At 53.4% G+C, this 15,691-nt stretch overlaps 1 protein-coding gene across 2 annotated transcripts in view; it reads left to right on the top strand.

Moving 5' to 3' along the window:
• Window positions 1-1,826: 1,826 nt before the first annotated feature.
• CTIF (cap binding complex dependent translation initiation factor) overlaps window positions 1,827-15,691 on the top strand; it is a 95,132-nt gene continuing 81,267 nt past the window's right edge. Inside the window, exons 1-2 of one of the 2 annotated variants that reach the window (XM_085213080.1) lie at window positions 1,863-1,977; window positions 4,459-4,680. The gene's annotated coding sequence lies outside the window, so the exon portion shown is untranslated. Of the gene's footprint in view, window positions 1,978-4,458; window positions 4,681-15,691 lie in introns of both variants that reach the window. The other variant, XM_085213079.1, reaches the window with a different exon arrangement.

Raw genomic sequence — 15,691 nt, 5'->3', positions numbered from 1 at the left:
GATTTGAAAATAGCCATGGCACTGACCTACAAAAAGAAAAGTATTGTGGGGAGCCTGTCCCTGCTCTCAACATTTCTGAACCTGCCCTGAAGCTTGATTTTGGTGCAGGGAGCCATCTGTCCCACCTGCACTTCCCAGTGCCTCCCTGCCTCAGTTTCCCCCTCTCACCCCACAGGATTTGCACTGGGGGTCAGAGAAAGAAATGCTGGAGCATCCTCGGGGGATGGACAGGTAGACAGATGGACAGAGGTCTCAGCAACACAAATGCTTAGGAGCAGGAATAAAGACCTCATCTGTCTCCTTGCTCCTACAGTGGGTCCATTATTTGCATGCTGAAGGCAGTCTATTTGCTCACAGCTGGCTGCACCAGCGTGAAATAATGCTCTCTCTGATGGCAGCAGTGGGGCTGTGGACCCAAGTGTCGTGGGGCTTCCCTTCCTTGTAGGAGTCTGAGCACTTGGCATTTGCTGGGCAGCACTGTGGGAAGGTCAAAGCAGCCCCCTCGTTATGTCAGCAGTGCCAGTTTGTATAATGAGCATCCTGCACAGGGAGCTGTGAGTCAAGCAGAACACAGGATGCTAAATGCTGCCTCCAGCAATGAGCTGTGAAGCTGATGCAGGCTTGAAGCTGCTGAGGGAGGAGCAGGTGAGCAGCTTCCATTGGGGTCCTCTGTAAACATTCCCTCCGATCTAGAGAGAGCGATGTGGTGCAGGACCATGCCAAAGGCCTTGCAGAAGTTCAAGTGGACAACACTAGCTGCCCTCTCTTTGTGCACCGATGCTGGTACTCCATGTACAAGGACTGTGCTGATAATGCTCGGCTGCACTGCCAGCCAGCCTGCTTCAGCTCTCTCTTACAACACTTGAGAAACTCCTGACACCCAACACCTCCCTACACACGCTTTAATCAGGAGCCAATTCCGTTTCCCAAACACTGACTCATCCTCTGTTATTATTACCTGGCACACAGCACCCAGCACAGCAGCCACATCTTTTCCTTCAGAGGGATGTTCCGTCTCCTCCTCCAGCTTCTTCCAAGTCTCTTCTTCATAGAATCACAGAACAGTTTGAGTGGGAAGGGACCCTTAAAGCCATCAGGTCCCACTCGCTGCAGTGCACAGGGAGGCCCACAGCTCCAGCAGTGCTCAGAGCCCATCCAGCCTGACCTCGGCTGTCTGCAGGGATGGGGCACCACCACCTCCCTGTGCAGCCTGTGCCAGGGCCTCACTGCCCTTATTGTAAAGGACTTCTTCCTTGTATCCAGTCTACATCTCTCCTCTTTCAGTTCAAAACCACTTCCCCTGTCCTATCACAGCAAACCCTGTTAAAGAGTGTTCCTTTCTTTCTGATACCGCCCTGCAGGTCTTCATACCTGGTTCTCATACCTGCTGCTCAGGTCTCTATAGGGATAAGGTCCCTTCTTGGAACCCTCTTTTCCCCTGTGCAGGGGAGGGCACAGCACGCAGGGCTGAGCTGTGAGCTCACAAAGCATGCGACACAGGCGGTTTCCTGGCCTTGAATACGACACAAAGCCAAAACCCTAAACGAGCGATGAGCTCTCACAATCCCAGGCACCCCCTTCCCATCATTACCAGGTCGCCACGGCAACCCGTCCAGCCAAAAATAAGGCAGAGAGCAGCAACACTGGGATCTGACTCGGTCAGTTCCTCGTGACGGCGGTGCGGGGAGCAAGGCACGGCACGGCACGGCACGGCACGGCACGGTACGGCACGGCACGGCACGGCACGGTACGGCACGGCACGGCACGGCACGGCGGCTGCCGACCGCGGGGCGCGGCCGCAGGGCAGAGCCGGGCGCTCAGCGCGGCCCCGCTGCCTACAGCTCCCGGCAGGGCCTGCGCGGGGCGGGGCGGGGGGCGGGCGGTACGTCAGGGCCCGGCACTGCCCGGCTCCTCCGGCGGAGCTGCTGCTGGCGGCCGGGCGGCGCCCATCCCGCCGGCCTGGAGCGCTGCCATCCGGTAACGGGGGGCGGGCGCGGCCGCGCGGGGGGATCGGGCGCCGCGCGGGGGGGTGCGGGCGGCGCGGCCGAGGGGCGCGGGGGGCGGCGGCCGGCGGGGCTTTGTGCGCGTGGCCGTGCGGGCTCCGTGCCCTGCGGCGGGGTGCGGCGGGCCGCCCGCCCGGCTCGGGGCGTCGCTCCCCCGGATTCCCCTTCCCGTGACGTTCGCGGAGCGGCGTGCCGCCCTCCGGCCCCGTGCCGCTGTGTCTGTGAGGACGCGACGATGGCTGACAGCCGCGGGCTCCGTCCGAGGTCGCTGTCTCCGAGCCCGGGGAGGGGGAGGGGGATGGAGGGTTGGGGGAGGTGTGCGCGGCAGCCGGGCGGTCCCGGTGCCGCACGGAGCGGTCCGTTGCTGTCGTTTTTTCCGCCTGCGGGGATCGCCCCGCCGTGCGTGCGGGCAGCGGCCGTGCGGTTCTGCTCCCGTTGCGGGAGCGGCAGCCCCGGCCCGCAGTGCTGCAGAGCCGAGGCCGGGTTCCCCTTGCACGTGCGGGGAGGAGGCCGTGAGCGCCTGGCGTGCCCCGCTGCACCCCGACTGAGCTCGCTTCCCTTTGTCTTGCCCGCGCTGCCGCCCTTCAGCACCGCCCGGGTGGGCACCGGGCTGCGGCTGGAGGTCACCGCCGGCAGAGAAACGTGCGGAGGTGGCACGGGCGCTGAGCTGCCGGGCTCTGCCCTGTCCCCACCCAGATGCGCCGCAGCGTGGCCGGGTGGTCGCAGAACCACGGGACTGTGAAGGCGGCAGGAAACCTCCGGCATCCCCAGTGCAAACCCACTGGCCGTGTCCCTCAGCCATAGTCACACCCCTAGGATGGGTTTCTGCTGTTGGATGCTGTCACAGCACACTGTCAGAGCTCTACCGAGTTGGGAAAACCACGGTCTGGTACAGATCTACGCCCTTTCTACCTTGTTCTGGGCAGCTCAGGCAGTGTTTGCATTCAAATCACATTCCTCTGGTTGTTTGGAGCGTAGGCCCTTCTGCAGTACCTGCACCCAAAGGCTCTGCAGGTGCCCCGTGCCTCATTTAAGGTGTTTTAACGTTGCCCAGCTCCATTTGTTGTCCTTTCTCAAACCCGAAGTTGCTTTTAAGAAGCAGAATGATGCCACGTCACATCCACGTGTAACAAAACGGCACATTTCAGCGGAGCTGCAGGAGGAAGCCCAGCACCCGGGGCTCCAGAAGTCCTTCCTGAGATGTGCTGGCAGAGGGAGCGGGGAGCTGTATGAGGTGGCTCCTTGCTCTCACACTTGCTGCTGAAGCTGAGTCAGCCCCGCACGCTGCTGGGATGGGAATGGTCCGCAGATGGTTCCTCCTTTGCACGGTGATGTGCAAAGCATGGAAACATTCTCCGTGGTTGTTGACCCTCGCAGGCTGTGGGAGGGAGATGGGGAGATGCCCTTCAGCACTTGCTCGTGCTTTCTGAACTTTGTTGGCAATAGCTATGCCACTGTGACCCTCCTCTCTGTTCCCAGTTTTGGGGTTTGTCCCCCGTTCCTCACAGCACCTATCCTTTCCCCTGCTCTTTCACTAACGGGAGCTAGGTGAGATTGCAGTTGCATTTCTGCTCGTATTCTGTACAGAGTTGCAAGCAGACCCTCCTGGAACCTCTGTATGTTTGTGTTCCTGTTGCTGGAGTGAGCCTCTGGCTGAGTCCTGGCATTGGCTTAGCAGAATCAAACATTCACATTGCATGTGACATCAGTAGGTTTCAGAGTTAGCCATCCTCTGGTGCTTTTGGGGCAGCTCAGGCTGGAGCTTTCTGTCTGGAAGATGTGTGGTGTTGTTAGGGCATTTGGGCAGGTAATGTCCTTAAATACTTCAGGTTGTCCTTGTGAAACTCCTTGGAGAAGTTCTGCTCCACGAGTGTTATTACTGAGTCATCAAGAGTGAAGGGCCTGGAATCGCTGTTCATTGGAGAGACTGGCCATTATATTGATATTTTTATACAAATTAAGATAATGTTGCTTGAGTGTGTACATAAGGGCACTTACAATATAGATGCCTTGCTGCTGACCCTAATTGAAATTCATTTCAGGCTGAGACGGAGATGCCATTGGGTAATTTTAAACTATTTTTTGCATCCAACCACCAACTTTCCTGCTGAAAGAAAGCAGTTATTGTAAAATAGAATTGCAGGGTGGTTTGGGTTGGAAGGGAGCTTTAAAGGCCATCAGGTCCAACTCCCTGCAGCGAACAGGGACGCACACAGCTCCATCAGGTTTTAGTTCTTCTTTGGGGTCATCCGTAGCCATGCAAGGCTCCGAGGACCGCACGGTGACCAGGAGTGTTCTTTGTGCTTTGGGAAAGGCATTGCTTCCATTCTCTCTGCTCCTCCATCCCACAGCCTCTTTCCCCCAGGGGGTAGAGACAGCAAAAGGGCAAAACCCAACAAACTGGTTTCCCCGTGGCAGGAGGAGCTGTGGTGACCCACCTCAACTTCTCGCTCAGGTCTCTGTAGGACCACATCCCGCCTCACCCCTCTGCGAGGAGCCTGCTGGTGGAGCATCTCATAGTGTGCTGCAATTTGTGGAGGGCGTCACCGACTCTTTTAATTGGCCTGATTGCAAGTAAGCCTTCCCTTCCCTTCTGGAGCTGTCAGAAGGACAGGCGTGCACAGCAGACACACAGCTGCCCCCGGCTTCCTGCATCCTGCAACAAGGAGCAAGTGAGGTACGCCGTGCTTTGTCCTTAGCTACAGCTGATGGATTCGGCGGCAGCTGGAGGCTTTGCTCTTGTACATATTTCATTAAATGACATTTTTTGTCTTTTGCCGTGCGCACATTGTGTTGTGACGTCGGGTCAGGGCTGGAGCTTGGAGCTGCCTCTGTCCAACCACCTCCACTCACGGGGATGGAGGTCGCACTGTGCTCAGCCGAGAGGTCGGGGCTGTCAGACTGAGGACTGTCGCTTTGGGGGACGTCGGTTTGAGGGCTGACAATTTGGAGGATGTTGCTTTAGAGGATGGCTGTGTTAGGAACGTGGGTTTAGTGGTTCGGGGGTTGTCTGTATGGGGGATGTCACTTTTGGGGGATATCACTTTGGGGGACATCATTCACCCGTACGGAACTTTGGGAAGGGTGGAAGCTTGCACCATTACAGCAGTGGCGTGGTGGTCTGGCCAAGGAAAACCCCCTAACTGAGCCTTAAATCCTGCAGCACACCAGCAATGCAGGGCTTTGTTAAAACCCTGAGGTGCTGGCTGTTCTTCCCAGGCTTTGAATATCGGTGGGGCACACGGCGTCTTTCCAGAAACCAGCCCAAAGGAGAGCATTGAGTGGCTTTTTTTCTTAATATGCATTACGTGAGGTAAAAGATTTATTTATTGAGGGGCTATAGCCACTTCAAACTGAGGCTTCTTTCCCATTTCTGTGCTTTTTTTACTGTTATTATTTTGTTTACAGAGATGAGGCTTATGCAGTCAGATGGGATTTCGCTTCTGGTTCCTCCAGAAATGTTTCAACCCTGGGATTGATTTTAGCCAAATTGGACAGAGGAATGCTTTAAGGAAATGGGTGGAAGAGGGAAATCCAGTTTCTTCCTGCCCAAAGGGAGAGACTGCAGCAGTGATGTTGGCTGGGTGCAGGTGGGTTACCTCGGTGACACCCAGTGGGATTTGAGGTTTATGGTGGGGCCAGCTCTAAGCCTCACAAAATGTTTTTTAAGCAAAAAATCCATGCTGTGCCCAAAGAGGGAGTCATCTGTAGGGATACTGCTGGAGATCTAAACCTGGTCCCCTCCATCAGCTGGCAGCAGGGATTTTCCATGCCCTGTGGGACACCTCATTGTGGCCTCTTGTATTATGGCAGCACTTTGGGGCGCTGAACCTACTGATACTGAAAAAATCCACTCCAAAGAGCTGATGGCCCAAGATACGGCCCCGAATCTCTGAATTCAATAGGATTCTCCTTGTCTAACCCTCTTTGCATCACCTGCCATCTGAGTAGGCGGCGAGGATGTGCCGTGATTGGCACTGCACAGAGCAGAAGTTGTAAGCCCTTGACGGGATTTATGGAACAGGACAGCACCTGGCTGTACTGCCTAGCTGTCTGTGGGGTGCTAATGGGGCTTTTCTACACAGAGTCGTAGGATCGTAGAGCCATGGAATGGTTGGGTTGGAAGGCACCTGAAGGATCACAGGACCTTAGAGTGGTTGAGTTGGAAGGGACCTGCACAACCATGGGCCCTTGGCGGTCATCTTCACTGGATGCAGGGCTTGGAGCTGCTTGGTGGACACCAGATTCAGGAGAGCTGAGTGGGAAGCCGTGCCCTGTGCTCCCTTCTTGGTAATGGCCGTTACTACAGCTGCAACCTGGGGCCACCTGCTCTGCCCTTCCCTTTCTGCCGTCACTACTTGCACTTTTTCTTTTTCTTTTTCTTTTTTTTTTTAATTTTTTCTTAATTTTTTCTTTCTGGGGATTCTGTTCCTTTCTTGTCAGCTCACAGAACGATTTTCCTTAGTCTATTTAGGGCTGTGGGGGAGGAAGTGACTCAGCCATTCCTCTCTTGCCTCTGCACTGTCATCCCTGCCGGCTCAGCTCTGCTCCCCCCACACCTCACCGTATGAGCACTCCATGCAACAGCAGCCCGTCTGCTTCCTCACCCCATGTTTGGGTGAGAAAAGGCACGTTTTGGGGGCGGACGATGTGCCAGGCGTATCCTCACAGCACACTGCTTGAGGAGAACAAGTTGCCAGCCTGGGGACCTGTGAGCCCTACAAGCAGCAGAGGGGAATGGGCTTGTCTGGGGTCATTTGGAGAGATGGCGGGCCATGTGCTGCGTCGCAAGAAAAAGAGTGCATTTGTTTCAGCTTAATTGTTGTCTTCTGCTGGAAGCCAGCACCGCCAGCTGCAGCATCACTTTGCTCTGAGGGGAACCTACAAACCCAGCCTACCCAGAATCCTTCCTCTCCCCACCAAACCCCAACGCTCAAAGCCAGAAGGTGTTCTTGACCTGCTTAGGAAATTCTGGCAACCCTTTGTTTATGACTTTCAGCTCCTGGGTTGTCTGTAGCTTGCATGCCCTTGTTTCTCAATGGTTTTAGCAGGAGGGCTGCTGATGCTTCCTAGCTTGTCCTCACCTTTGGTCTGTGATGCACGCAGTGGGGACTTGACCCCGCTTTGACAGCGCTGGATTTTGGGGAGTGGTGAATTTTAGGCTTTCGCAGGTTTTTTGATAAGAGTTCTGATACTGAGCTGCTCCTGTAGGTGGCAAAGGTATCTCTTTGAATTTCCCATAAGATGTCCTTGGTGACCCCAGGATCTCGCAAAGAGCTGGGGACGCGAGTCGCATGTCACCCTTACTGAGATCTCTGTCGAAGCAGACCCGTCCGGTTCTGTCAGATGTTTCTGGATACGGTGTGGTAGCCATGCAGGAGGCACGTTTCCCCTGTTCCTTATGTGGTTTTCCTCTCATGAACCTGTGTACCAGGGGAGGCTTTCTGATGGAAGTGCTAGCTGTAATGCACAAGTTGAATGGGAGATGCTTATAAATATCTGGTTTCCCAGGAAACAAGCAATAGGAGAGGAGGTAATGGTTCAGATTGGACACTGAAAGAAAATTCTTCTCTGAAGAGCTGTCAGGCATTGACACAGGCTGCCCAGGGGGGTGGAGGGGCCACCATCCCTAGAGCTGTTCAAGAACCATAGAGATGTGGCACTTGGGAATATGATCAGTGAGCCTGGGGTTGGACCTGGGGATCTCTGACGTCTTATCCAACCTTAATGGTTCAATGGCTCTGTGATTCCAGCCCGCTTGGTGATAAGTTGATCACTGGTTGTGGCTGTGGAACTGGGGAATTTGCACTTCTTTGTACGGAGATGGCAGGCTGTGCTGTGGAGCTGAGGCTGGCCATCACCAAGCTGTGCTTCAGGTGGGGTTTGGTTTGCTTGTGTCCAACTTTTTTTTTTTTTCTCAGAATTCCAACCAAATCATGTAGCCATTCATTACCTGGCTTGTTGTTGTTCAGCAGCATAACTGTTCTGGCATTTGCTGACTCTCTGCTCTGCTCCCCTTGGGTTCCACGTCATCCAGTGACGCCAACGACAAGACATGGTCGTGTCCTCGCAGTGCTTACAGTAACTCAGGCCACATCAGCTCTCTCCTCAGCATCTACATCTGTTGATTAAAACATTAGGAGGAGTGTCAGCTTGGAAGTGATGCATTTGATTAGGCAATTATTTTAACAAAAAAGCGGTGAACTCTTGATTCCAAATGTGTGAGAAATGGTAGCTGTTGCATTGTGGTTTGCTGGAGAGAGGCTGGGACACAGGACAGCATCAGAGCATCGCTTGGGAGGGTGAGGGAGGGATTGGCAGGCTGAACGTCAGCCTTGAGCACAAGGGTCTTCTGCACAATCTAGGGGTAATATGGGAAATATCCACGTGTTTTTAAGGAGTTCTCTTGGTCTTTGGGCAGGGATCTGTAATGACTGTGGGGAAGTAATGGTTGCATGAAGCATCCATGGGGCAGGTAGGTGTGTAGGGTGGAGGCTGTATGCTGGGTTGAGAGCTTCTGCAGTAATGTGTTCGCTTCCTACAGCATCACATGGGGCTGGAGGTTGGGCTGCAGGGTTGCACAGCCTAATTGGAGACAGCTGATGCTCTGCCATGGTACAGATGGTGAGGAAGCAAGAGGAGGGGCAGGACAGCATGCACATCCTCCCCTTTGGTCTCCCTTTCCTGTTTGCTTGGGCCAGTGTCAGACATCTGGAGGTGAGCTCAGCCAAATTCCTCCTCCAGGTCTGGAGCTGGGGCCTTTTCATCTCCTTGTGCCATGCCTTAAGGCTGCTGGGATGGCAGAGCTGGTGCGATCCGGCCTGGAGGAAGAGATGGATAACATGAAACCTCCAGCTCCCTTTGCACGGGGAAAAGCTTGTATGTACCCTATAGCGAAGTCATCCTCTTTGCTCCTTGCCTCCCGGAGCTTGAGCCTTCACTTGTTGTGCTTTCGAGCCTTACATTGACCTGAGCCCTTCTTCCAGAGCTCAGCCTACACCTCCTGGCTGCTTGCCTCTGGGAAGAGGTTTCTTCTGGCTTTGGTGAAGTGGGAGGAGAGACCTTGTGCCTTGCTGTGGAAGGCTGGGCTGGGGCAGCTGTCCTGGGTTAAACCTTGTGTCTGGGTTTATTGGCTCCGTGGGGACGTTGCCACTTTATGGCAGTGCAGTAGTGCTCGTGGGCATGTGTGCCTGTGAGAAAGCTGATCACCAGCTGACCTAATTATGATAATCTTGCTCTTCCCCTGTTAGTGCAGGATTCACTGGCTCTCACGAGTCTTCCTCCAAGCTGCCGCTTGTCATTCCTTTGATAATATTGTCCGTTCACTCAAGCCGGGCAAGCCAGAGAGCAGGACTTCTCTCCTGATCAGTGACACACCTGTGAATCACCTCTCCTGGCCTGGTTGGACGCCCCGCTGTGTCCAGCAGGGCCTTTTGGCACCTCATTGCATGACCCTGGGCCGACCCCTCATCATCCCACCCTTCATCACAGCCCCATTCTGTTCCCCAAGCACACGTGTGCTGGATGAAGTCCTCCCTCTGCCTGAGTTATGGGTGGGAATGGTGTGTCGGAGCTCCCTGCCCTGCTTACGGTTGCAGGGTTGGGTTGTGCACCATCTTTGGTCCTTCCACCGCCCTGCTTTCTGCCCACCCCCTGTGCAGAAGGGTTGGTTTGGGCACCGACAGGCTGGTTACTGCCAAAAGGTGCCGTGTTGTCCTCCAGCAGGACAGGGATTTGCAGCGTGTCAGCAGGATTTAACAGCACCATCAGCGCGGATAAATGGAGGCCAGCCTGGGAGATGGAGAGCAGAACAGCAAAGCCTTGCATCTTGGGTGAGTTCAGTCGCAAACAGCTGTTTCTCCTCAACATCTGGGGAGGCCCAGCAGTGCAGCTGGGCTGACAGCAGCCGTTTATAGCCCTGTGCCCCATGCCGGGCAGAGCTTAGTGATAAGCCCTGTGCTAAAGCACCTGATGGGATCAGCGAGGTTAGCAGCTCCTTGACAGCACTGCCTGCAAACAGCAAGTCAGCACCACACCCAAAACCTGTTTTTTTCCCCCCCTGTTCTGTTCAGTATCCTCAGTTTGACCTGGAAGGGGACAGGGGAGTGGTGTGCAGGCATCAGCTGGGCTGTATCTGCAGCTAGGCTCTATCTGCAGCAGGGTTTCTGTGGTATCTGTGGCAGAGTAAATATTTTCAGTACAGCCCCAGGAGGAGCTCCTCGTGCTGAACTGTGAGCAGAGAGCCTGAAAAAGCAATTGGGGCTGCAGCAGTCCACACTCCCTGCGGGGGTGGGACGGGGGTCTTCCCACTTCCTTCTTATGTAAGTTAAAAAAAAAAAAAAAAAAAAAGCGACACATTTGACACTTGCCTGAAGTTCCTGTGTGTTTCTAGCTGCTAACACACATGGATTACAGCAGCACATGAAATGATCTGCTCTGTGCTGTAGGCTCAGTGCTGGGTGTGCCCCAAGTTATCCTCACATACTCCGAGCTCTCCTACACAGGAGAATCAGGGATGAGAATAAGGAATTGGTGGTGAGTGTGGGTGTTTTTTTTTTAATTTTATTGCAGTTTTTCTGTTAGTTGGCCCTTGGAAGAATTGCTCTAACAGAGGTGGCTGTGAGGAACAAGGAGGGTTTGAGGGTTTTTAGCTGTGCTCGCTCAGGATGGAGCTGTTTGATTTCATTGGAAGATCAGTGGCAAATAGCACCAAGTTGAGGTGCCTCGTCCAATCCAAAGCAGAATGTGTTGGATGGTTTTGCACTGCTGAATGGAGAGCAGCGGAGAAACAAAAGCAAAAATCTTTTATTTAAGAGGACCAAACCCTGCAAATAGAGAGAACTCTTTCCAACACTTTGATGACCAAAACTATTTAAAACTCACCAAGCTGAATTGGGCTGCTGGAAAACAAATGATGTGACTTTTTTTTTTGGTGTTTCTTCTCTTTTTTTTTTTCCCCCCCTCTTTTGCCATTAATTGCTCAGAATAAAACTCCAGTGGGACTGGGAGAGTCCAGCACCAAGCCCCAGCATTCCCTGTGCCACTCAGCACCCAGGAGCTGGGTCAGTAATGCTGTTTGTTTGCATTCCTCCTACTTTCCTGTAAAGTCTCCAAGTGCTCACAGTAAGCTGAGGTTGGACGCAGGGTTTGTTTTGTTGGCCAAATGTACTGTATCGTTTATTCCAGAAGTGCCTTTCTCAGTCTCTTCATAAGCCTAGCTGCTTCATCTGTGGCTCTGTGTGTATGCTGTTAACAGTTGCTTGAATAAGCAAATTCCCTTTTATCTTTTTTTCTTTTTTTTTTTCTAAATGTACTTTGGCTAAAAAGCTGCTAAGTACTCTGGGTGCTGTATTGGTTCCTCTGAGGTCAAAGGTGCATGAGCAGCAGGCTCCCTGCCACAGGGCTCCTGCTGAAGCTGCAGATGGTTCTCCCCAGGACCCGTGTAAAACTACACTGAGGATGTGCCTCTGAGCTTTTGTCATAGAGTCGTGGCATGGTTGGGTTGGAAGGACCTCACAGTCCCCCAGCCCCAGTCCTGCCGTGGGCTGTCTGCCCTACACCAGCTCAGGCTGCCCATGGCTCCATACACAGCCTCAAGTACCCCCAGGGATGGGGCTCCCACGTTCCTCTGGGCAGCAGTGCCGGGTCTCACTGCCTCTGAGTATAGAAATTTCCCCTGCAGTCTAACCAATCTAAGCCTCATACCTCTGTGGGAATCGGACCTGGGCATGGCTGGTGGGTCGCTGAAGGTGGGCACATGTCTGGGTTCCTCAGGGCACAGTGTTCCTCAAAGGTGGGCCCTATCCTCAGCCATCTCTGTAAATAGGAAAATAGGAACAATTTATTCTCCACGGAGCTACCAAGCACTGGCACAGGCTGCCCAGGGTGTGGTGGAGTCACCATCCATGGAGGTGTTCCAGAATCATGGAGATGTGGCACTTGGGGCATGGTGGGTAAGGGTTGAGATTGGGCTTGGGGATCTTGGAGGCCTACTTCAACTTTCATGGTCCTGGTGATTCTGTGAGCTGGTTGAGTTATGAGACAAACTTATCAAAATAAGTATTTCTGGCCAGTCTGTGTTTGTAGTAAACACACCCCGTTTGGGTTGTCTGTAGGTAACCCCCAGGTCAGTCCTTTACAGCCCTTGTATTGGGGCAGGTTGGTTGGGCTGCTCCCTGCAGGCAGCTCGGTGTTTCCCCAAACACTCCCTTTTCCACTCAAGAGTTAAAGTTTGCTTTGAGATTATCTGAGCTGCTTCAATGAGCTTGACCTTGGATGAGAAGCAAGCAAACAAAGCGTGGGTGCCAGGTCAGGGTGCTGGTTGTGCCTGTTCCTTCCCATGAGCCACATCCTTATGAGTTTGAAGCCAAAAAGGCTGTGGGTTCATACCTTCTGTGACGCTTCCCATGGTGTTAGCCCAGCTAGGGGAGGTGAGAACAGTCCCCAACCCCAACGCTGCTTCTGGTGCTGGGGTTTCAGCCCATCCCACATATGCCAAAGTAATGGGGCTTGGAGAGGAAGGTGAAATGTAGGGCTTTGTAGGAAGAGAACACTTGGGGACAGGGTAGCTGGGACAGCAGTGACATGGCTGCTTTCCTGGGGGTACCACCTTCCAGGAGCCAGGGACTGCAGCTGGTGAGCAAATAGCCTCAGATCTGTGTTTTACAGGTGGCTGTAGAGACACACGTGCCCTCTAACCAGTTATTTGCAATAATGACATAGATAAGCAAAACACACTCATCCTGTTTGTCACCTACATTTGCTTCACATTAATGAAAACCTTCCTGTCCTTACCCATCCGCTAGGACTTCTCTGAGCTGAGCTTCATTTACCTTGTATTAATCAAACCCAGTGATCCCCTGGGTGATACACTTCACTGCACCGACACTTGCAGCATCATCACCACTGGGATGAGCAGGAGGTGGCACTGCAAGGACCAGCAGGGCTTTGGGGACATGCGTGGTGACTGCTGTGCCAGTCTGGAAGTGACTGCACAAACAGATGCACTTTCAGCACCAAAACAAAGGCTGGTGGCTGGCCAGTATTGCATTAAAATTCCTGTGTAGGGAGTTCCTCCGCTTGGTATTTGTAGGATTGGTTCATTGAAGGATGTGGTTGGTTTGTTGAGGGATATGGGTTGGTTCGTTGAGGGATGGGGTTGGAACATTGAAGGATGGTGTTAGATCATTGAAAGATGGTGCTGGGTTGCTGAAGGATGAGGTTGGATTGTTGAAGGATGGGGTTGGTTCATTAAAGACCGGTTTGTGGAAAGATGGGGCTGGTTCGTTGAAGGATGGTGTTGAATTGTTGAGGGACTGGGTTGGTTCATTGAAGGACATGTCCCAGTGGGGTGCAGTAGGGCAGGTTCTGAGCTGTGGGATTGGTGATGTATGCCCAGGGCATCCTGTTGTTCTCAGCACCTGGAGTTTCCCTGCTGGTCACAGTGAGCTGTGGCCTCTTCCCAAAATATCGTTGGAGCAATGTGGTGGTCCAGCTGAGTTTCACATTTGCTCTTGGAATTACCGTTAGAAGATCCATTGGGAGAACACTCAGGTGATGCTGTGCTTCCTCACAGGTTGAAAAACGGATAGAGGGTCATTAATGGTGGAAGGTCGTTAATGCCAGGTGGCCATTTTTTATCTATGGGAAACAGAGAGCGGGTGTGAGCCATCCCTGTAGGGGTGGAGAAAATAATGAACCAGTGAATCAAACCCTCGGTCTCCTACAAAATGGCCCAGAGGACGGATGCCAGTGGTCTGGGGTATGGCAAAGCTGTGCCTTTTAGGCTGGTTCATTCTCAGGAAGCCAGGTTTGTTGGGATTATTCATCGGGTTGGAATAAAAGTCACTTCTGTGAAATGCGATCACTTCTCTGGGTGGAAGCCTGCAGTCTGGAGCGCATCCAGACCATGGCACAGATTGGGAACGGAGCGAAGGAGGACACCGTCAGCCCCAGGGAAGGGAAGGATTTGGCAGCCAGCTCATGTCAGATGCGTTCCAGTGTGCAAGGGTCAGACACTGTGCCATGTGTCCTACCCCAGGGATAGGTGAAGTAAGTCCGTAGGAGACCTTTCCTCATTCTGTCTGTACAGAACTGCCTGTTTTCCCAGTTCTTGTTCTTTTCCAATAAAAAGTTTGCAAGGTCTTGTGGACATGGGCCTCCTGGCTGCTGCTTTCTTTCAGTCGTCTCTTAGCACTGAAGGCACTTAAAGACTCAGAAAAGCTCCTGGGGGCAGAGCAGGGGATGCACTCCTCTGCACTGGGTGAGCTGCATCCTTGAGATGCACGGGAACGCTCACTGCCATAAAGCTTGTGTGTTGTAAGGGGATGGGTGGCCTCCAAGAGGTCACCACGCTGCTGCGGGGATCGCCATGCCCTGCTGACATCCCCATGGGGGATGGATGTGTCTTTTAGGATTACGGGGCTTTTCACTGCACAAGTGCCCATTATATTGCCTCAGTGCCCAGAAAGAAAAGATTTGCTTTCTGATAATAGTCCCCCTTCGGTTATTTGCAAAAGACCTTATGTGCAGGGGTGAATGGGCGTGGGGTAGGAATGTGTGGTGAATGTATGGGATAAGTCTGCCAGGGGTGTTTAACACACACTTTGGGAGCAGTGTGGCACTGGGATGTGAGACACACTCTCTGCTAGCCAAGGAATTTTGCGCTGTGAGAGTGCAGATGCCGTCTCGGTGCATGCAAAGAGACCACCTTCCCTGATGTGCTCGTGATCCCACATCTGCTCTCCTTTGATTCGCTGTTGGGTTTTCCCTTTCTTTTTCTCCCAGCACCCAGCACACACCAGAGGGACCGTCCTCCCTGCAGGCAGGAAGGCGCGCAGAGTTGACATAATGGAGCATACAGATATGGCGTAACACAAGGCTTTCTGTTTGCGAGGGTGAAGAGGGGGTTGGTTTTGTGTAACAAAGGAAAAACATCCAGCCCCCCAGCTGCAGGAGATCTCTTGTGGCAGTAAAGCAAGCAGGGATCTGCCTCTCCGTGCTCCCTTCTGCGTTGGGTCGCTACATCGGCAGCTGGTTTGGGTCAGATCCTGTGCCCTTTTGTACTTGGCACCCTCCTGGCTTTGTCCTGCTGCTACCAAGGTCGGTGGCATTGGGGTGGGGGTGGCAAGGAGTTCAGGTGAGGTGAGCCCCTCTTGTCTGCAGCCATCTGGGGACATTTCTCAGAACGCAGAGGTGGCACCAGGACCCTATGGTGCAGCACAAGAGGATTCTTGCCTCATTTCCTGGGAGCAGAGCTGGCGCTTTGGAGCTCCGCACAGCAGGGAGCTCCCCCTCCTCCTTCCTCGTTGTTTGTGTTTATTCTAATGGGAATGGTTCCATCCTGATTCACAGTGGCACCCGCCTGCTCGGTGACATGCTAGGCACGTTGATGGCACCGAGACGTGGCAGCTGCTGGGTGTCTCAGCTGTCACTGGGGCTTTTCTGCATCGCCAGGTAGCAGAAACCAAGGGAGATGATGAAATATAGCAAATGCTCAGCCAGCCGTGGCTGCAGCCATTCTGAAAAGCCCAAGGCTGGATCCAGCAGCCGCCACTCGCTGCAAGATGTTCGGGGCTTAATTAGAAAAGAATCAGCTCCGAGATGGAGCCGTTTGCAGTGCTGTGCTTTACATGCTGTCATCCTGAAGGATATTGGAGCAGCAAATCCAAAGCTTACACATGATGCTT

This window comes from Meleagris gallopavo, chromosome Z (genome assembly GCF_905368555.1).
Source record: "Meleagris gallopavo chromosome Z, MGAL_WU_HG_1.1, whole genome shotgun sequence".
Lineage (NCBI taxonomy): Eukaryota > Metazoa > Chordata > Aves > Galliformes > Phasianidae > Meleagris > Meleagris gallopavo.
This window is presented reverse-complemented; position numbering and strand designations above follow the sequence as displayed.